The 15,458-nt window shown below is 36.4% G+C and overlaps 1 protein-coding gene across 1 annotated transcript in view; it reads right to left on the bottom strand.

The window, feature by feature from the left end:
• The window catches only part of HECW2 (HECT, C2 and WW domain containing E3 ubiquitin protein ligase 2), a 291,378-nt gene that overhangs the window by 186,648 nt on the left and 89,272 nt on the right, over positions 1–15,458 (bottom strand). The gene's annotated exons all lie outside the window — the stretch shown is intronic.

The raw sequence follows: 15,458 nt of genomic DNA, 5'->3' as shown, positions 1-15,458 counted from the left end.
CACGTACTTATTTATTTGGTTATTGTGTGCTTTCCCCACAAGAATATTAACTTGGGGAAGGATAGTCTCTTCAATAAAGGGTGATGGGGAAACAGAGCAGCCACATGCAAAGAATGAAACTGGACCGATATCTTACACCATACACAAAAAACAACTGAAAACAAATTAAAAGCTTGAATACAGAACTGAAACCATAAAATTCCTATCAGAAAACATAAGGCAGTAAGCTACTTGACATCAGTTTTGGCAGTGACATTTTGGATTTGACACCAAAAACAAAAGCAACTAAAGCAAAAATAAACAAGTGGGACTGTATCAAACTAAAAAGCCTCTGAACAGCAAAGGAAACCATTATCACAATGAAAAGACAACTACAGAATGGGAGGAAATATTTGCAAATCATGTACCTAATAAGGGGTTAATATCCAAAATATATATATTTAAAATCATATGAATCTGGTGCCAGGTGGGTACTGGAAATATTGGGGGAACACTTTGTAAAGTATATGATTGTCTAACTACTATGCTATACACCTGAAACTAATACAAAATAACATTGAATGTAGACTGTAAATGAAAAATAACATTTTTTTAAATCATACAACTTAACAGTAAAAAAAAAAATCAATTTTAAAATAGGCAGAGGAACTGAATATACATTTCTCAAAAAAAAAATACAAATAGTCAATGGGTATATGAAAAGGTGCTCAAACATCACTAATTATCAGGGAAATGCAAATCAAAACCACAATAAAAATAAAACACCCAATGAGATATCACCTCATACCTGTTAGTATGGTTATCATCAAGAAAACAAGAGATACCGTGCTGGTGAGGATGTGGAGAAAAGGGAACCATCATGTGCCATTGGTGGGAATGTAAATTGATATAGCCACTATGGAAAACAGTACAGAGGATCCTCAAAAAATTAAAAATAGAACTATTCTATGATTCAGCAATTCCACTTCTAGGTATTTATCCAAAGGAAATGAAAACTGTATCAAATAGCTACCTGTGTCCCATGTTCATTGCAGCATTATTAACAATAGTCAAGACATGGAAACAACCTAAGTGTCCATCAACAAATGAAGGGATGAAGATGTGGCATAAAATATTCATAAAATATTATGAAGCCTAGAGAAAGAAGGAAGTCCTGCTATTTGTGACAACATGGATGGAACTTGGGGCATTACGCTAAGCGAAATAAGCCAGAAAAAGACAAATAGTGTATTATCACATTTATATATGGAATCTTAAAAAAAAAAAAAAAAAAAAAGGGCAAACTATTAGAAACAGAGAGTAAAAGAGTGGTTGCCTGGAGCTGGGGCATGGGGGGAATGGGTAAAGGTTGGTAAAAGGGTACAAAATGTTATCTATATGATGAATAAGGCCTGAGGAGCTAATGTAAAACATGGTGACTATATTTGATAACACTGTATTATAAAATTGAAATTTGCTAAAAGAGTAAGTAGAACTTAAATGTTCTCACCAAAGAAAAACATGCTCATTAACGAGAGGGTGGAAATTCTTTAACAATGTACATATGCATATTACCACAATGTACATTTTAAATACCTTACAATGTTATTTATCCATTACACATCAATAAAGCTGAAAGAAAAAAAGAATGTAAGCTGCACAGAGGCAGAGAGTTTCATCTGTTTTGTTCACTATTTTATCCCCAGTGTCTACAACAGTGCCTGGTACATGGTAAGTATCGATAAATATTTGAATGAACACGTGAATGAACAGTGTGCATCTTTCTCCTAGGGACTCTTTAAGGTCCCAGGAGAATAACTGACACCTTGAGTCTCTTTTCTGGGCCTGTCCTTAACCATCCCTGACTTACTGGCGGTTCAATACTATTTCTACTATCTGGACCCACGATAACCTATTTCCTTCAGCTCCCACTTGGCCTCCATCTAAAGGAACAGGGCTTTTCCTGTTGTAATTTAGATACAGTTCCTTGTTGGCTCACTGTGAGTCTAGTCCTAAAATATCTATTTTCTTCCACACTGCCCAACCGTGAAAAAAGGTTCTTTCCAAGACCTCTGTACTTTATTCACTCAAGCACATTTGACGCTCTCACTGCCAGTGCCTTTTCTGTCTGCCCATGGATTCATGCTACCTTGCTCAGATGCCTCTACTGGCTCCACACAGAATGAACTGGTTCTACTCTACCTCTTTCAGAACTACATAATTCACCAATATATGGATTTAACATTTTCTCTGTATCTCTAGTATGTGCTGGTCTCTCCAATACACTTTTTAAAGGCTATTCTTACAAAGGTGCCCTGGAAAATCAGCACATAAGCTCCCATTAAAAAAACACTCAAAAAAACCAACAAACGAATCTTGGGTACGATAGTTACATTACAATTAATAACCTCAAATACTGAGTAAGAAGGAAGGGTTCCCTAATTTCTCCCATCCCCCACCCATTTCACAAATACTTTGAGCAAAGGGGACATTGTGCCATTCAGAGGGTCGTAGTACTTGCAAATGCATTTATTCAATTAATTTCTGTCATAAAGTTGATCTCATATTTTTAGCATTATCCCTTGAATTGAAATAACTTGGACCGGTGGGCAAGATATACTATATAAAACGGACAAAAATAAAATGAACAGGTAAACTGATACTTATCTTTGTAAATTTAGCCCTTGTTTCCCTTATATGGTATATGGTAACTCTGACATCACAATATAATTCATAATTGTTAAACAACTGAAAATCCATGAAGCCAAAAATACAGGTCAACTTCTAATCTGACAGTTTCATGAAATTTTCATTTTAGTGGATTTCGACAGGCCATTCATTGTCTATAAACCCAGGGTGAGTCAAGCACCACATCAGCTTCAGCAGGCACTATAAATAATTAATGCCTAACACACTGCAGTCAAATAGAAAATGCAGGCTGTATATAACTAAACTACTTCCCTGAAAGAAATAGGCCAGAACCGTAATTGCTTAAAGCCACAACAGAAGAACTACTAAAAATTACTCTGCTTTAGAAGAAAGGGAAAAAACATATATACATGCCAAAACTGTTGTTTCTAAATGACCTCAATTTAATCAGAGAAACAGGTTAGCACAGTGCATAAGAGAGCAAGTTCCAAAGCCTGATTTCTGGGTTTCAGTCATGTCTCTACTATCGAATCCCTCTGTGATCTTGGACAATTTATTTTAACTTTCTGTGCCTCCATTTTCCCACCTGTAAACTAGAGACATCATAAGGCCTTTCTCATAGGATTTTGGAGAGAGCTAAATTAATTAGTTCAGGTAAAGCATTTAGAACAGTGCCTGGCATATATATAGTAAGGGCTCGATCAAGTTAACTACTAATATTATATGACTACATTCTAGTTCAATTGTATCAAGTAGAATGGGTTTTAATACTCCCCTGATTCCCCCCACTTGTTGGGAGAGTAGGCTGTCAGCATCCTCAGTTATTCAAAGCACAGCCCCAAAACCAGAAAAAGAAGCCTTGTAGGCACTGAGGAACAGCTATCCTGAAGCCCAAGCCTTAACCCCATAACCCTGACTAGGGCCATTCTCTGGTCCTCCAGCCAGAGATAAAGGTTGAAATTCTACTTTCTCACCATTATTGGGTTCATTCATTCATTCACTCATTCATTCAACAAATTTTATTGAGCACCTCCCATTTGAAAGGCATTAAGGATACAACAGGGCAAAAGACAAAGCCCATCCCCTTGTGAAGCCCGTAGTTTTACAAGAAGATATACATAGTAGACAGGCCAAGCAATGAATAAATATTTACATATTTAATATATTTATTTTTAGTAGGAAAGCAAAAATGAGTCTGAATTTGCTAGTTGAATTGAACCCTGCAAAAATGTATGAAGCATCTACTGGTATATGTCTAGCATAAAGCTACAAAGCATAGTAAATAGTAAAATGAGTAAGGTCTTCTTTCAAATTCTTTCTTTTCTTTTCCTAAAGCATAAAACAAGGCCCATATGCTCCAGGTACTTTGACTTTGTGAGGAGAAGACGAAATATTCATCTATGAAAGAATTCAATCTGGTATCAATGACACTCATGCATATGTACAATCTGTCCCCGCAAATATGTGATGGAGATAATAAATGCTTGTGGGCAACAAGAAATGATAGTAATATAATATTTATAAATTGTTTTTTGTTTTCCAAAGCACTTTCACATCTATTAGCTCAAATAAGATCCCAGAATATTGTGAATGAAATTTGACACATTCCATCATCTCTTTTTTCAGATGAGGAAACTGAGGGCCTGTGAGACAAAAGGTTGGCTGAAGGAGATAAAAAATATTTGGTGGAAGAGCGAGTTTTAAAGGATCAGGAGAAAAGAAGGAATGCATGAAGAGCATTCCAGCTGCAAGCATGGATATGAAGAAGCTACCAAGTAGAAGATATGAATGGGAAGGAAAGCAAACCAAGCAGAAGCTCCAGGAGAGCAGCTTTCTCTTCACTATCCCGTCAGAAAGGCCCTCAATGTACCTAAGAGGAAAACATCACTAAACTAGCTGACAATGATGTGTGAACAACCAAGAATTCCTTAATTCTTCCTAGGGTCCTTTCCAATGCATTTTAGCAGGAAGATGCTTTTTGAGCCAAATCTCGAATTGGAGGAATCATATAATCCTGTTATATGAACACATCTGGGCTGGGCTGGGAATTTTCTAGGGACATATTTGAGGATGGGGGGCAGGGTGGGGCCTGAAACTCTGAAAATCCCAGAAACTCTTTTGGTATCTTTCAGCTCCTTTTCTTTAACGTTGAAGCTATAGGCTCTTTAAAGGCAGGAATAGTGCCCCAATGGTGCTTACGTGTGTCAGGGGAAGAGATGAGGTGGGGAACAATGGAGGTTATCCATTTCTTTAGCAAATACTCACACTGCACTTACTCTTTCTAAGATATTTACAAATATATACAGGTTATTTGTAAGTCTTGAACTTATAAATCAATAGCATCATATACTTAAATTTCACCGTGCCTCAATATATTCACCTATTAAACGGAGGTAACTTCAATGAGCTGTGCAAGACCACTGTAAGGATTAGGAAAAAAGTGAAAATGTTCAGTAAAAAGCAACTATTGCTCATAGGGAATAGAGTCAGTACATCGTAATAACCATGTAAGGCGACATGGTTACTAGACTTAGTGTGATCACTATGTAAGGTATATAAATGTTGAATCACTATGTTATACACCTGAAACTAATACTGTATATCAATTACAATTATTTAAAGATTAATTTTAAAACAACTGTTATTTTAATAGGAAAATATTATAATCACTGAATCAATATCTTATTTAGTCTCTAGTAGCTTCCTATGGCTGAATCTGGGAAGAGAAACACTAGGACTTGAAAAACAGTTAACAGAAATTAAATGCCAACGATCACCTTTACACATGAAAAATCACTATCAGCTCTCCCTCGTGCCAGATGACCCTGTACTTATGTAAAAAGGAGAAAAACAGTCCATCCTTCTCCTGCCTCCCTATTTAACTTGGCTTCTAGTTCCCAGAGCTCAGAAATCAGCTACATTAGGATACACAGGCCTTTGAGTTGTACAGCTCATGACTCAACCACAGCTGTTAAAGAATTGTTTCTACATAAAAACTTAATTCCAACTTCCAAAAAACCCACTTGAAAAAAGAACTTTTTAGAGCCCACCACTCACAAACTGGTGACTGCACATGGTGAGGGGTGAGATTAGAGAGAGAAGAGAAGAGAAAAAGGATTTGGGGCACAGAACGTAAAATAATTCAGTTGGAACCTCACCAAGAGTAATGAGCATAGAGTCATGCCAGGGTCTTAAGCAGAGGAGTCAAAATATGAAACTTATGGATGGGAAACTTAACCTGAGCACTTATATAGGGCTGATAGTCAAAGAGGAAAACAGAGGTGGGACACCAGTTAGAAGCTAACTGATTAGTTAAGGCCTCTGGCACAGAATGCTGAAGAATGGAATTCAGTTACACAAAAAGGAAGCATATCAATCAGAAGTATTTCAAAAAAGAGAGCCCAAAGACTTGGCAACAGACTGAATATGGGGGATAAAAGTGAAAAAGAAATTAGGGCTAAATTCTGGACTTTCAATCAAAGTGACAACAGAATTCCAGAAACTGTGATAAGGCTGAGAAAAATCAATACCATTTTGGGTGAGTTTGAAGTAAATGCAATATATCCAAGTAACTATGTCACAAAGATTCTTGTGAGGGTGGTCTTGAGTTGCTGGTTATTATGAGGCCAGGTGTAAAACAAATATTCAAGTGTAAGTTTCTGCTTAATAATGGCCTTGGTATTTATTAATTAAAATCAACCGTGCCAATATATCTCTAAAAACATCATTCAGATGTTTTACTTTACATAACTTAGATCAATGGGAAAGAAATAAAATCAGAATGCTTACATTCCAATGAGCTGCTATGACCAAACCTGCTTTGGAAAACTTCATTTTTTCCCTTATAGGAAAAGTAATGTATTTTTAGAGTTTATGCTGCTATAATGAGTAAAATCAAACACCATGCAAAACTGAACTTGCAAAGTTGCATAAAAATGAAAAAAAATCAAACAACTCTAAATTGTATAGTTAAAAATTTTAGTCTAGAACTACCTTATTCAATGCAATGTTCGCGTATGACAAAATTAGTGCTACTCAAACAACAGGGGATGGCTGCCTTTCATCTTCTACTGAAATCTAAAAATTCTTGATTGGCTTCTTGGTTTCATACCTATGCCTTGTGCAATGAGAAAGATAAATTTCCTTCAGAACATTATCCATGCTCTTCTGAAAAGCTTTAGAAGAGTTGATAGTAAGGGAACTGAGTAGTCCCCACTATATTTATTACACAGAAAGCAGGTTCTCTAAAGCTCTTAGATAATCCCACCCATGGTAAGCCTCTGCTGCTGCTCTGTCCCCTTCCCAACAGACACAATTTACCATGATGTAGCACTCCTTTAAAAACCCTCCCTCTTCTAATTGTGCTGAGGTTTACACTATGCTGCTCTCTCCGATAACAGACATCGGCTTAAACAACAACCAAAAACAAAATCACTTTTCTTCCAGAGGTCAAGAGAGATGTAATTACTAAGCAAATTGCAAAACACCTTAGTATACAACTTCATGTCCAAAAGCAGCAGATTTTGTTTAGAAGATACAGCCAACGACAGGTGACAAATACATTAAGCAAGTGTTTTTATTTAAAATTTTTTTGCTAAACAATTTGGAGGTGAATGTCAATTTACTAAACCTTGCACCTGAAGGGTAAACTACTGAACACATTCATTATCAAATGATTTTTACAGACTGGAAATGCCCCCCAGGATTTTAACCTACACTGGACATTGATAAATAAAACCAATATAATAACTAATATCCTGTTTAACCCTTCAAATCCCCCCCCAACACCACACACACACACACACACACACACACACACCTGTTCAACATGCAAAGTGTGGGTTAAGGACACAGTTCCTTCAGTATCATCATCCTACTTATTGATGATACCAAGTTTAATTCAAGGATAAAAATGTTTGAAAGTTTTCCCCAAAGGACTACTTGCATTTTCATAGCACTACAGTTTTCAAATATTTTTGACCAACAAGAGATCCTTTTTAGCTAGGTACCCATTATCCATTATGCCAAGGAGCTGAAGAAAGCAAAAAATATATATATATATCACAAAACAATGAACGGAAGACTTTTTACATTAGTCCCTATTCCACCATTTCTCCGGCGCAATGACAGAGTCAATCCCTGCCAGTCACATCTCTGCATTAGTCAGTCACTCACTGAATTCCAGGCAGTCCAACAATAAAATGACTGCAAAGAGAAACTGCATGAGCTAATAAAACATTCAGGAATTCCCGAAAGTCAGCGAAAGAGATTTTGAAAAACTACTTGAATCACGTGCAAAACCACTGATTAATAAGGGTCTGGCAGAATTAGAAGAGCTGACAACTGAAGGAGAAGAAAATTAAGAGCAATTTGAATGTTACAGGATTAAGGAGAGGCTGTGGGATGATTGACACAGCCCGGCATAGTTTTTGTAATATGATTTCCATGATTGTGGGAAGAAAGACAAATATATTGTGCTATCATACAATTTTCTAGAAAAAATTAACCCCCAAACCCTCTAAAAATTTCAACACGTCATTTGTTCTTTTATCCTTCTAATAGTTAAGCCATATTTATGACTATAATCAAAACTTTATTGTAAGATAACTGATTCCCATAATTTGAACTTTTGTTTGTCAAAAACCAAACCCCTTTCCCGCTATTTACTATGAAATTTGGTTTCCCAACGTAAGAGGATTGACTTTAATAGGCCTACATTTCTGGTATCACCTGACCCACCCTCATTCCCATGTTATCTCTACAGCTACCCTATGATGGAGCTGCTAATTCTAGGTTTTATTTCCAGGTGAAGGCACCAAGCTGGTGGGTGACACAGCTGAGTACCACACTTAGGCCTTTAAAGCCTGAGTCTCTCCCCATGTGCCATAGTTCCTTATGGCTTCTGTAACAAGGCCACATCGTGTAGGACCCAGGGTTACCCACAAAATTGGGAGGAAAGGTGAAATCATCTCTTTACAGGGCTTAAAGTCAGTTCCTTAAACGCAGGTGCCAAGCAAGCTCCCACTGCCAAAGCAGAGCTCCTGAGTTACCTGACTTGCCTTGCTTTCTCCACCTTCCGGTTCTCAGTTTTGGTCCATCTACTGGAAGCTTTGCAGAATATAGGAAGTCATCTCTTACTTATTTGTTATGAGCCACAGATTTATCATTATCAGTCAACTTTACAAGCCCAGAATGTTGTCGAGAAGCAGCAATTTCCCTCTTTCAAGACAGTCTCCGTGGACTCTGACAACTGTACTGAGCAGGTTTAGTAGAGGCCCTAAAGAGTGGCTTCGCTGATGGGAGCCCTTCCAGAGTAAGACTCAACAAAAACCACGTTTTGTGCCTTTCTCTTCTCACCCACCCATTTTTAAAGGATAATGGACACACATTTAAAAGAATCCCTGAGCAAGCGCATGAACGCTTACACTTAGAAACCCTGCGGTAAGCTGCCAAGTTCTGCCTCCTATGTTAATGCCGAGGCTGCTTTCCGTAGCATCTGAGTACATGTTAAAAGGAAGACAGTGATGGCTTATCCTAAAGACACAGGGAAGAAGGGCAGACTTGGTGACGCCAAGTCCGAGAGCCTCACCTGAAGGCATTGATGCCTGCACACAACTAGTTCTCAGGTACCCTAATGACTCCCCGGCTGACTTCAGGGCCACAGACGGTCGGACACAAAGCAATTTAGTCTCCAGCTCTTTCCATTCCCCTTATTTTTGCCAGGTGTCTACTGCAGCAGCAGAGACACAGTAACTATTGAAAGGGGAACAAATGAGAACATATGGATGAACTAAGGTCTGAAGTATGGTGGAATAATTTCTAGAGAATAGATAATTCTTACAAAATAATGATAGACCTATTTTAATTAGGTTATAAATCAGTTAAAGTTATATGACTTTAAGTAAAATTGCCAATTTCTTTCTAAAGATGCTGAAAAATTTCATTTGTTCCAATGAGTCAAGTTATTCTAACTTATTAAATTTATAGAAATTGGATTCCTGCTCCCAAATTCAATATACTATAAGAAAAAGCATTTGAATTCATAGATTAAAATCTATTCAAATAAATCCATTCATTTTTATAAATAAAAATTAAATATTTATTTTTCTCTTAGAATGCTACATTATTAAATTTAGAAAGATACCATGGCTTTCAATAATAGCTCCAAACAAATTAAAATGCAAATCAATTATAACTGGTTGCAATTGAGGGAAATCGAAAAACACTGTGTATTTATCCCATTAATCTAATTATTTTTTAAAAGAATGATACCAGTGGAAACCAAAAACCCACTGTTTACAATAGTAAGCCCTTCTGCCCTGATACATGAATAACTAGGATAAAGAAGAGATTCTGAGCCTTAAGTATAAGTACTTCTCTCCTCTCTCCTCCTGGAAGAGGAAAGTGTCCCCCTGCCTGCCTTCTGGAGGTATGAGGACCTTGGTCATCAGCCAGGCTGAGAACAAGGGAGAGGGTTATAGATGGCTCTGGACCAAGCAGCTTGGTATCTTCCCAATTATATTCAAGTTTATTAAACTTTTAAAAGAGTCAAAAGTCAACTGAGAGGCTTGAGTCATTCTAAAATATTTTCAGTTCTATTTCCCATGAAATTTAAAGTGACAATTATTTAAACTGAATAAAAAAATTTTAAAAACACAAGATTTTATTTATCCCCATCTTTATTCAAAAAAAAAAAAAAATTCATGGCATGTTGCAGCCGGACATTCAACAAACTGAAAGAAGTCAGTGAGGAAAGCAAGGGAAAGTGAACCAGAAGTCAAGATTACACCCAGAACTCACACCACTCAGTACTGCTCAAATACTAGAAATGGGCCCTTAATTTGTCTCTGAACTTTCTAGCATCCCAACCAAAGAGTTGCAAAAATGACAGACCTAGTCCACATATCCATGAGATAAACACAAATGGTTTCCTGGTGATGATACCTGAGAGAATTTTCTCCTATTAATCTTTACAATGTATGAAGTATTAACTTGCATTCTTATATCTACATCAAGTACAGCAGTATTACTGTATTATCATTTCCATGACATCTTATTGGCTTAATACACATAGCGCCAACGCAGGCACGTCCATACATAGTTCTATAATGGTTTACAATGTCCATTCTGAGCTACCAACTACACACTGGTATTCAGCATCTGACATGTGGCCAGTCCAAACGAGAGATATGCTGTAAGGATGAAATAAACAGCTGATTTAAAGAATTACTACAAAAAAGTAAAATATCTCATTAATAAGTTTTCTACCAATTACACATTGAATGATAGTATTTTAAATAGATTGGCTTAAGCAAAATAGATTATTAATATTAATCTCACCTGTTATTTTTACCCTTTTGGCTCACATTATATATCTACTGAACAGCTATATACTCCAGCTTAATTCAAGGGTAAATTTTAGACTTAAATTTTAGATCTTAAAGCAATGGCTAGACTTCATATTTTTAAAACAATTTTTGGTGAATAGTTTTATAAGTGAGTTTCTCATAAGAAAGTGACAATAAAAAGTTCAAGATGCTGTCTATTAATAGAAATCTGACCTTGAATGTGTGACACAAGTGACTAAAGGCAAAGCCACTGGGAAGGGTCTCGTCCTTTTATGAACACGAAGGAAACTGACCAGTACGCGCGCTTATACACAAGGCCACTCTTCTCCTGTGTGGAGGTTGCTGGAGAGATCATTTCTGGGCGAGATCTTCCTCAGAAAACAATTCTGGGCCTTGTCTATGTATCACCAAATGAGGGACTGACCCCAAAGCTCTTAGGAAAAAAATGGACCCAATAAACACAGCCTGGTATATTTTCATAGCAGGGCTACTGTCCAATGAGATAATCCTATGATTTCAGCAAATCAATTCCAGGCCTGGGAATATAAAAATAACTAAGACTAAGCCCCATCCACAAGGACTAATGAGACTCCATGATGATACTGTGGCCTCTGATGAAAAGAACCTGATTTTCTGGTAAACTTGCTCTTAATGGTAATTAGTTCTGTCCTAATTAATACATTTAGAGAACTCAGCAACACCTTTATATGTATTCATTCTGCCTATAGAAACCATGTAAGCAAATTAATCCACTCATACAAGAGAGAAGAGGGCGAGCTCCACTCCTCTTTAAGAAAAGAGACTTTTATGACTGAAAGAACCTAATCGCTGAGGGTTTGGGGTTCCCTGCAAGAAATGAGTTGTGACTCTTCTTTTAAATCATAAAAGTGTAGGATCTCTGACTGGATCAATGCTAAAGTCTATCAGACAATTAATTACTCCTAAAGAAGACTCTGAAAGAATGTAGCCAACTAAATTAGTATTAAGTACATGTACTCAGAGTCTAAGTAAAAAACACTCTCAAAGCACTTCAGTACCAGCCCAGTCCAAAACCAGGGTGGGTGTGCAATGCAGCACAAGCTTTGAGAGGTTTTACATCAAACGAAGATTTCAGAAGGAAAGAACATTCTAATTAGGATCTGAATATATGATCACAAAAGAAAAATTTTAACTGTTTGACAAGAGATTCCTGACTATTAATGGCACTTGTTGATTTTAAATGCAGCTTTAAAATATCATCTGCTTTAACATTCAGTGATAGCTTCTACTTAGTTACTTAACAGAGTTCTATCTTTACATAAATTATGTTATGGAAATAAGTCAGGTTTAAATCAGAAAGCTGAAGCCAACTAGGGTGGGTGCTGAGGTTTAGAACACATCCAAAGCTCATTAGCCCCACCTAATGACAGAACACCTAGCTCTCTGGAGCAGTTTTGGTGCAGGGAATAAATAACTTAGGAAGTTGAAACCAGAAACAAAACTGACATGAGCTTCATGAAAAGCTCCATGTAAAGGACTGCCTTGAATTTAGAAAGCATGAAACCAAGGTAAAACTTGCCAACCTAATTTCACACAAAAATGTAGGAGTTAAGGGAATGAAAAAAAGAAATACTTCTAGAGCGTTTTCCAGATTTAAAAATAACACATGCCCACTATCAAATTTCAAAAAAGATGAGACAAGATAAAGAAGATAAATATCATATATAATGCCACCACCCAGAGATGCCAGCCCACTGCATTTTGGTCTATAAATGCATGCATAACTACTTAGATGTACAGATAAGATGAGATCATGCCACAGAGTACAAACTGTTTTATAACCTGCTCTCTTTTTTACACAAAACATAATGCAGGCATTCATATTAATAAACACAGCACTGTATCACCCTTTTAAATAGTTTTATGACATTCCACTGATGCTGTACCACAATTTAATTAAACAACTTCCTGAAAATGGTCATTTAGATTCTTGCTATAAACCATACTGTAAACACATACTCATACATTCATTATTGCACTTGTCTGATTACTTCCTTAGAAGTGGAATTGCTGGATCATACGTTGTTGAAAAGTGATACCATGATACCTTTAGAAAGGAGCTCCAATAAACATTCCCCACACCTTCAGTGCAGGGGAGATGGCTATTTCCTTCCAGATACCTTCACCGACACTAAATGTTACCAATCTTTGGAGGTAGTTTAGTAGATAAGAGAATGGGTCCTAGAACTAAGATTCTATAGCTGGATTCAAATCCCAGCTCTCTCATGGGCTAGCTCTAGAACCATTGGGAAGTTACTCAACATTTCTGCATATTTTTGTAAAGCAGAGATTACATCTTTATATCTGCCTGAAAGGGTTGTTTTTAATGAGTAAATGAGTTACTATAACACCTGATACACAATAAGTACTCAATAAATATCTGCTCCTATTATATTAGATAGCGCCCCTCTGAAAGGTAAAAACATATCTCATTTTTTGTTTAATCTGTATTTATTTGATTCTTACTAGGATTAAACATAGGCGTTCTTATTTAATTTTTATAAATATTTTCATTTCCTTGGCCTATTTTTTTAAGTAGCCAATCACATCACTTACAAATAATGGTGATTTCTCTATCTTCCTGACTTATTTTGGAAAGATAATTGTGTTGGTTAGAATTTCTAAAACAAAATTGAGTAATATTAGTGGTCATAAATATCCTTATCTCATTCATGACTTTATAGTAATAAAAACATTTTTAAAGTATTTGAAAATTCAGAATTTTAAAATGTGATGGCATAGACAACTTTTCTATACATTTTTCTGACAAGAATTCTGGAAATATAAATTCTGCATTGTTTCTAAATTTTGGCATTCTTTGGGGAGAAAAGTCTTCTTCAATATTTTTAGTTAAAATAAACTTTATTAACCAAACTTGTATATACTTTAAGTAAAGACCGTAGTAATATTTAACACTAGAAATATGAAATATAGAATAAAAAACATATTACTCAAATTAAATTGTAAACTAGCAAAAGAAATCCAAAAGACAATAATGTAGTTTGTCCAATGACCTAGAATCAATTATTTTTGTTAAAGAAATATACCATATAAATAACAGAAAATTTTTAAACTACCATTTGCAACCAAATATATCAAGCCCTTTACTGTTTTTGTTTTCAAGCCCTTTATTTTAAACAGCTGCATTTTAATTTTGTATTTTTTACTCTGTGTTTTCATCCTACAACAGCATATAAATTTCAGAAGAAAGACTCCATTTGTCACAATTCACACCCCCATACTCCCACACTCTGAAAGGGAGCCTGAATTATTTCTAGATATAAAAGCCTTCACATACAAATTGAGCCCCTCCTTGCTAATCCACAAAATGAGGGATACTCTAACCACAGAACAGGTTAGCTCCTTTTTTCCCCAAGTTAAACAACAGAAAGGACACTGTACTAAAATTCTGCACTAAATCACATATTCTGGAGGATCTCACCCAAGTCTTAACAAAATACATAAGCCTGCTTGCTGACTGCCTGAGACATAAACCTAGAGGCAAAATTATAAAGCAGAATAGTAACACATTTACTAAGGACTTCAAGTGTGCCAGACCTTATGCTATGCGCTTATACAATACATATTATCTCCCATCACCAATTTACCTTACCCCAGCAAGGAAAAGACTGCCACCCAACTGGCTGCACACTGCCTTTGCCCCACAGTCTTCCAAGAGCCCCCTTTAAACACACTGCAAATGGCTCTGTGGGAGTCATGACTGACCAGCTGTCCTCTGAAGAAAGATGGGGGACATTTCAGGGCCGCGGGCACAGCGCATAGTTTGAGCTTTGACTGGTGAGAGATTGATTACTAGAGATCACGGCAATCAGCATATAAGGATAATCTTATCCCAGAGTGCAGGACAAGGTAAAATGACACTTAAGTGTGACCAGATGGCCTTCCTATTTACCCTCCTGGGGCACTTCCCTTAAATAAGAGTGAGCATGGCTAAGAAACTCTTGGATTTACTTTTCTACAGAATGTAAAACAAAGGAAGTTTATCAGGCAAAATACACTAATTTAGCAAAACTACCTGATAGAGCAGTTACAGCGCTCTTCAACAAAAGAGGCTTCAAATTTTAAAAACCTCATTTTCTTCATTCTTTAATACACCACATATATGGACTGTTCATTTGAAAGAGCTAAAAGATTCCTGAATAATTCGTTTATTGGTTCACATGCATCTATTTCTGGTATTCATACTCCTTCAACAAACTCCAAGCGGAGAAGAAACATACAAATTAAGCCTAAGCAGCAGAAGTCATCTGGAAAGCATCAGTAGAGCCTAATGAATAGATAGGGGATGGAACTGAGTAATGAAATTCTGAATGTTGAGCTGCTGACACGATTGGTAAGACACTAGATACGGTAGTCTCTAGTCTGATTTCATAAAGCTTTGATCATGTCACGTTCCAAGTGTTTACCATTGCTTCATTTCAA

Source organism: Miniopterus natalensis, chromosome 8 (assembly GCF_054644295.1).
Source record: "Miniopterus natalensis isolate mMinNat1 chromosome 8, mMinNat1.hap1, whole genome shotgun sequence".
Taxonomy (NCBI): domain Eukaryota; kingdom Metazoa; phylum Chordata; class Mammalia; order Chiroptera; family Miniopteridae; genus Miniopterus; species Miniopterus natalensis.
Note: the sequence above shows the minus strand (reverse complement) of the source record. Positions and strands in the feature narration are given on the sequence as shown.